Source organism: Suncus etruscus, chromosome 18 (genome assembly GCF_024139225.1).
Source record: "Suncus etruscus isolate mSunEtr1 chromosome 18, mSunEtr1.pri.cur, whole genome shotgun sequence".
In the NCBI taxonomy this organism is placed as follows: Eukaryota; Metazoa; Chordata; class Mammalia; order Eulipotyphla; family Soricidae; genus Suncus; species Suncus etruscus.
In genome coordinates, this window is record NC_064865.1 from 34,045,731 (window position 1) to 34,053,035 (window position 7,305).

General features: G+C 40.8%; 1 pseudogene; it reads right to left on the reverse strand.

The window, feature by feature from the left end:
- Positions 1-5,382: 5,382 nt before the first annotated feature.
- On the reverse strand, positions 5,383-7,065 carry LOC125996460 (KH domain-containing, RNA-binding, signal transduction-associated protein 3-like; annotated as a pseudogene).
- Between the last annotated feature and the right edge of the window lie 240 nt (positions 7,066-7,305).

A 7,305-nucleotide genomic window follows, 5' to 3' on the forward strand; every position in this document is an offset into this window, starting at 1 on the left:
TCCCTACTCCCAATCCTATTCCCAAGAATTGGCATTTATTTTTATAGTCCTAAATAATATCCTTATGATACTATGTTTATTTGTCAGTGGTTTTATTTCTGCTTCAGGAATGATTTATTGACTTCCTTCTAATGAAAGGAGGACTTAAGTCTTAGACCTCTCCTTCTTCATATGTATATCACATATTAATCTCATAATTCCTCCAAATTATCAAGTTTCTGATGTTAAATTAGTGTTTACATAACTATCAAGTAATATTTATTTCTGAATTATGTTACATTACCAATTTCCTTTTAATATTGTTCTTTTATAGTTGTTAACAGTAGCTTCATTTTTGTTGTTTTATTTTTTGTTTGTTTTGCTTTTGAGTCATATTCAGTGAACTCGGGGGTTACTCCTGGCTATGCGCTCAAAAATCGCTCCTGGCTTGAGGACCATATGGGACGCTGGGGGATCGAACTGTGGTTCGTTCTAGACTAGTGCACGCAAGGCAGATGCCTTACCACTTGCACCACTGCTCCAGCCCCATCATTATTTTCAAATTACATGATACTTTACTTAGAATACCCTACCAACTACACAAAAAAACTTCTAGAAACAATAAATTTATACTGTAAAATGGCAGGCCCAAAACCCTATTACAGAAACCTAAGTCAGTCCTATGCAAACAATGAAATGGAAGAGAGAAATTTTAAAAATACCATTTACAACTACCCCTCAAAATAAAACTCCAAGTAATGGGTCTGAAAATATAGTACAGTGGGCAGTGATCTTGCATTTGGCTGGCCCAAGTTCTATCCTTGGTACTCTATATAGTAACTCCTAAACATAGGACCAGAAGTGAGCTTTGAGCACACCCAAGTGTAGTTCAAAAAGAAAAAAAAATCAGCTTAACAAAAAAGGTATAAGACATATAAATAAAACTATAAATCATTACTAAAAGAAACAAGACAAAAGGGAATGTAAGTGCACCCCCTGTTCATAAATTGAAAGTATTAATATTATCACAATGATAATATTACCCCCCAAAAGCTATAGATTCAATGTAGTTCCTATAAAAAAAATCCGTGCTGTTGTTTAAAGATATATACTAAAGGATATAAATATAAAATATAAAGTCCACAAGTTGGGTGAGGCCATCCCATACACAGTGTTTCTAACCCCTAAGGTAGAAGGGTCTGATGAAGCAGGGTAGTGGTGGAGAAATAATACACAGCAGTCATAAAATATATTCATTGGAGTCAGCTCACTTTATTACTCAGACATAGCTTTTCTATGCCACGAGTCTCTCTACCATGTGCTCATTTTGCCATGTCTTTTCTTTCCCAAGCTCTCCCTGCCCTGTGCTTCTAAGTCATGTGCATTTTCTTTTTCTCCCAAAGTTAGTGCCTTTTCTTTTCTATCCAGAACCCCACCCACCAGGGTGTGGGAAGGCCCTGTAATTCGGGTGGACATTTACATACCAAAAGAAGAGGTTAGGGAAACAGGAAGTTGGGGGGAAGGTTACAATAGACCAAATACTGCTGTGAGTATTTGGAGTAGTAACCCCATTATGCCCAAATAGCCCAACCAATGCTTTGTGGGGAGGGGGAGACAAGAGGTTTCTATTTCTCCAACTTTAAATTATACTACAAAACTATAATAATAGAGACATTGTGGTAGTAGAATAAGAATACACCTTAAGACCAATGCAAATAAAGCAAGCCCAGAGACAGATCCAGGTTAGCTAATACTTGACAAGAGTATGAATTGGTGCCTGCATATAAGTGTCACCCTCATCTCCTCTCTTGAGGTGTGTACTTTTCTTTTCTTTTCTTTTCTTTTTTTTTTTTTTTTTGTTTTTTGTTTTTTGGGCCACACCCGTTGACGCTCAGGGGTTACTCCTGGATATGCGCTCAGAAGTCGCTCCTGGCTTGGGGGACCATATGGGACACCGGGGATCTAACCGTTGTCCGTCCTAGGCTAGCGCTGGCAAGGCAGACACCTTACCTCTAGTGCCACCGCCCGGCCCCAGGTGTGTACTTTTCTACTTTAATTTTGGTTGTGTACCAGGACTCTCTCCACTGTTGGAGATGCCTGTGTGCTCTCTGGAGCCTTCTTATCATTTCTCTTTCTTTCTTTTTTTCTTTTTAAGTTTTTGGGTCACACTAGTGGCGCTCAGGGGTTATTCCTGGCTCTGCACTCAGAAGTCCCTCCAGGTAGGTTTGGAGGACCATATGGGATGCCGGCATTCAAACCAGCGTCCATCCTGTGTTGGCTGCATGCAAGGCAAATGCTTTAGCCCCCCCTTCTCTCTTTCTTATCCTCTTCCTCACCTTCCTCAGTACCTTTGAATATAATCTATTTTTACATAAAAAGAAAGAAGTAAAGAAAAAAGAATAGCCTCTTCAACAAATGGTATTTGGAAAAACTGATCAGTCACATGTAAAGAAAAACAAACAGATAAAAAAAAAGGGGGCCCTCAAATTCCTATCTCATATCATACACAGAAATCAATTTAAAATGTATTAGAGACCTCAATATCAATCCTGAATCCAAGATTATATTGAAGAAATCATAGGAAGGACCCCTCATGCTTTTGAATCTAGAGGCTTCTTCAAAGATTCAATGCAATGGACAAGCAAACACTTGCACTCAGAAATTATTCCTGGCAGTGCTCAGGTGCTGGGGATCAAACCCAGGTTGGCTGCATGCAAGGCAAATGCCCTATCCACTGTACTATCTCTGGATCCTGATTTCATGTTCGGGCTATTGTGACCAGCGCTGCTATAAATTTAGGATTACAAATTTCCATTTGAGTTAGTCTTTTTATATCTTTCAGATGAATTTCTAAGAGTGGTATTACTGTTTATATGTAATTTTCTAGGGGGAGAGAGGGTGCTAGGTCCACACTTTGTACTGAACAGGAATTATTAAGTTATTATTGACTTTGTGATCAGGCAGAATTCCTGATGATGTTCAGGGCACTGGGGATTTGAACCTTAATCTTTGGCTCCATTCATTTTCATTTTTGAAGAAATATCACTACTGTTTTCCATGTGGCTGTACTGATTGAAATCCCCTGAGTAGTGTAACAGAGTTTCTAATTTTTTAGTTTTAACACTTGTTCTTTTTGCCATAGGCCATTCTCATGGGTGTGAGGAGTTATCACATTGTGCTTTTGATATGCATTATGGCTTTGAGCATTTGTTTTTATGATTCTGTGAGTTATTTGCACGTCTTCACTGTAAAAGTTTCTATTAATACCACTGCTTACACTTTGACTGGGTGGTCTGGTTCTTGTCATTGAATTGTGTGACTTCTCGATATATTTTGGATATTTATCCCTTGTCAGATATGTGATGTACAAATCATCTCCTAATTACTGGGCTGCTTTTTTGTTTCCATGTGATAGTTTTGTTTTCTGTGCAGAATTTTTAATCTTATATAGTCCCATTTGTTTTTTAAATCAATGTTTTAAAATATTGTTAAATGGGGCTATAGCAAGGGCTCTTCTTTCATTTTATTAGAAATGTACAGAATAGAAAGCCATTTCAGCTCAGGGATCACTTGCAGCAGGCTCAGAGACTGTATGGGATACCAAAAATAGAATCCATATAGGCCTAGTGCAAAGCAAGCACCTTACCCTCTGTCCTCTCTTCGGTCACTGAAACTCTTATTTTTTGGATGATTCACCACCTCGACTGACACTTTTAATATTTTGTTTTGTTTTGTTTTTGTTTGTTTTTTTGTTTTTGGGCCACACCTGGCGTTGCTCAGGGGTTACTCCTGGCTGTCTGCTCAGAAATAGCTCCTGGCAGGCCGGGGGGACCATATGGGACACCGGGATTCGATACAATCACCTTTGGTCCTGGATCGGCTGCTTGCAAGGCAAACGCCGCTGTGCTATCTCTCCGGGCCCTACTTTTAATATTTTTATATTCATTTTTTTCTCTTCCTACTTGTTCCCTTCCCTCCTTATTTTGGAGGTAATTTCTCAACTTATACAGGATTTTGTTTTTTGTTTCTTTGTTTTTGTTTATTTGGTCACATCCAAGTGTGCTCAGGGTTTACTCAGGGATCACTCCTGGTAGGTTTGGGAGACTATATAGGGTGCCAGGGATCAAACACAGATTGGCTGCATGCAAGTTCCTTACCTGCTGTTCCATTTCTTTAGCTCCTTTCAAGTTCTTTTAATCCTTCTTAATACATTTTGATTTATTTTCTGTTTACAAGAGATCTAATTTGCTATCTGTATGTTCTTTTTTTTTTTATTTTGTTTTTGAGCTATACCTGGTGGTGCTCAGGGCTTAGTTCTGGCTCAGCACTCAGGGATCACTCCTAGTGAACTTGGGGGCACCCTATGGGATGCCAAGGATAGAATCTAGGTTGGCCATGCACATGGCAAATGCCCTACCAGCTATATATTATGTCTCCGGCCCCTGAACATTCCTTTTTTTTTTTAAATGGTACCCTTTTATTTTATTTTTTTTAGTAAGTGGTATGTTTTTATTTATCTTGCTGAGAACATTTGAAGTAGTTTGTTATCTGCAATATATCAGATATCTGACTTTTCTTCATAGATAAGTTTTTATATTTCAGTTTAGAGACATTTGAAGTAGTTTTTGTTTTCTGCAATATATCATATAATCTGACTTTTCTTCATAGAGAAGTATCTGGGTATCTCTTGACATCTTTTTCATCCAAAAGTTTATTTAGGGGGCCGGGCGGTGGCGCTAAAGGTAAGGTGCCTGCCTTGCCAGCGCTAGCCTTGGACGGACCGCGGTTCGATCCCCCGGTGTCCCATATGGTCCCCCAAGCCAGGAGCAACTTCTGAGCACATAGCCAGGAGTAACCCCTGAGCGTTACCGGGTGTGGCCCAAAAACCAAAAAAAAAAAAAAAAAAAAAAAAAGTTTATTTAGTATCAAGCAAGAGAAGACTGCTTAACACTACAGAACATTTCAAAACTTGAGTTACAAAGAAATAACACATTATTTGTACTTGTCATTGGCTTCCCTTTTTATGCATGTTGACAAAAGAAAAAAACTAACATGGCTAAAAGATAAAATAACTAAATGCTATGGAAACCTTTAAAATGAAAGGGGAGGCTTATGTTATAAGGATGGAGTAACATATTTAGTAAACCTATTTTTTTTAGCACTAGTTCAATCAAACTTATTTTTTTCTTTTGATAACCTATTTTTATATATAGATTGGAGATATCAAAATTTTACATCTTTTTTTTCTGTCCAGCTTGATGTTCCAACACAGCATATTTAAGTTCTATCCATTCAGATTTTAAGCATTTATTTAAAAATGGATTGTTTATAGAAAAAAAAAGTACTTTGAACAGTATACAGGGCTGGTAGAGATTGGCTATTTCACAACATCAGATAGTGCAATCAGTATCTGCAATATGGCTGGTCTCTATAGATGCCCTTTGTGGTCCTCACTGAAGGTGTCTTAGGTCTTGAGTTAGTCCACTTCTCTTGCCCATAGGAGTCATCTTCATTGAGTCCATGTCCATAATCATAATAATCACCATCACTTTGTGTTGGTGTTAGCTATTATCATAAGAATCAAATAACTCTGTTCATCATAAGCAGTGTCAAATCCATCATCATAGTCATAATTTCCATAGGTCTCTTGTGTTGGGGGAGGTGGAGGTCTGTACCCAGTTGGGGGGACTCCACTTGCTCTGGAAGTAAGAAGTCCTCTTCTTCGACTCACTGGTCCTCGAGTAGCAAGGTGGCAGGAGGTACAGTCCCCCTTGGTAGACCAACTCCAAGGGGCCAGGCTGCAACTCCTCCCCTACCCCTGGTTATGGTTGGTGTTGGTACACCTCTTGTACACAAGGTAACCTTCCCTCGAACAACTGGTACATATACATTTTCTGAACCACCATTCAAATATGTTCATTCCTGAAGCTGTGCTTGTCTGATTTCATCATTATAGTCAGGAATAAGAAACTTTTTGATTTCCTCCAATGCCTGTCCCATCCGGATATAAGCTTCCACTGGAGGAGCAAACATTTCAATCAAAAAGTGCAGATCATCGTTGAGGTGGAAGTACTTGGCTTCTCCACTTTTTCTCAACTCTTCTTTATCTCTCTGCTTTATCTCTCGTTAGGGGCAGGGTTACACTCATGAATCCTTTTCCAAGGATAAGCTTTTTTTTTTTTTTTCTGATTTTGTTCACAGATATATATATATATATATATATATTTTTTTTTTTGCCACACCCGACATTGCTCAGGGGTACTCCTGGCTGTCTGCTCAGAAATAGCTCCTGGCAGGCGCGGGGGACCATATGGGACACCGGGATTCGAACCAACCACCTTAGGTACTGGATCGGCTGCTTGCAAGGCAAACGCCACTGTGCTATCTTCTCCGGGCCCACAGATATATTTTAAGCGACCAAAACAGTGTGTGGCAGAATCAGATGGTTGATGAAGATGCACAGGGATTAAGTACCATTTCCTATTTTAATGAAGTTAATAACAGTACAGTAAAGTTAGTTTTCCACGTTGTCATTCTTCTCAGTTTTGGGTTATTTCTACAGGAAAAAAATGCTCCGTGCTCAGGAAGTACCAGGTTGGTGCATTCCCCTTGAAGCGAGGCGCAGGGGCTAGAGGTGGTGCTGGGAGTAGGCAACCGCTGGACAGTGACCAAAGCCATCTAGGAGCTGCTGGATTGTTCCTGGCAGTGAATTCTTGTCTTGAGTTTGGGGTTAAGGGTGACTGAGACTGATAGGGGAAAGGGGTGTGGTCGTAGGAAATAAGAAGACAGGAAGTAGGAGAAGCCAAGCATACACATTTTGGTCAAGGTTTCTTCTTGGAAACGCTTTGGAGAATTGCCACGTGGGCCCAAAAGTTTCCCCACAAAATTGAAGTTAGGAAATTGTTTGTCAGGAATGAACACTTTCTGGCCCACCTTCTGAACCACATCAATGTTCTTCTCTTCATCTTTGCTTTCTCCTTTTTGAAAAATCTCCTTAACTTGGTTTACCAGGCGCAACGCGTGCGTAACGGAGGGGTCCAGGGAGTCCTTGCCCGCCATCAGCTCCGGCAGGTACTTCTCCTACATGCTCCTAACCTCTCCAACCGACTCTGCGCGCGGCCCGGGCTCTGCGAAGCCAAGCTAGGTGGGCGGCCTAGCGGCGGTACCCAGGCCGGGGGTGGAGGTGGGGGGAACCTGTCGCGCAGCCCCCGCTCCCGGAGGTGGCAGGGAGGCATCTCCAGACTCCCAAGCTGACGATGCGGCGGCTCCAGCTACTCGCTGCGCATCACTGGGATTCGCGCTCCGGCCGGCCCGGGGAGCAGGTGG